Source organism: Brassica oleracea, chromosome C4 (assembly GCF_000695525.1).
Source record: "Brassica oleracea var. oleracea cultivar TO1000 chromosome C4, BOL, whole genome shotgun sequence".
NCBI classification, from domain to species: Eukaryota; Viridiplantae; Streptophyta; class Magnoliopsida; order Brassicales; family Brassicaceae; genus Brassica; species Brassica oleracea.
Genome location: NC_027751.1, coordinates 20,545,165 through 20,545,382, shown reverse-complemented (window position 1 = coordinate 20,545,382; position 218 = coordinate 20,545,165). Strand labels below are relative to the sequence as shown.

General features: G+C 56.9%; 1 pseudogene; it reads left to right on the top strand.

Annotated features, from left to right (window-relative positions):
- LOC106338351 overlaps positions 1–218 on the top strand; it is a 19,045-nt pseudogene that overhangs the window by 15,627 nt on the left and 3,200 nt on the right.

Here is a 218-nt window from a genome sequence, read left to right as displayed (position 1 = left end):
CGAGATCACCAGGTTCAGCGTGTTCGACAACATACGCTTCCTCCCTCCACCTGAGCTCCTTTGCACTGATCCACGTGCTGCAGCACCTGACGCGGACATGGAAGATGTTGAGGACATCACCCCAGAAGCTGAACTGTCATACGACCTCGGAGAGCTGGCGGATGTGACCGGTGATCAGGCTTACCGACGCTGGATGGTTGACTCGCAGCGGAAGAACA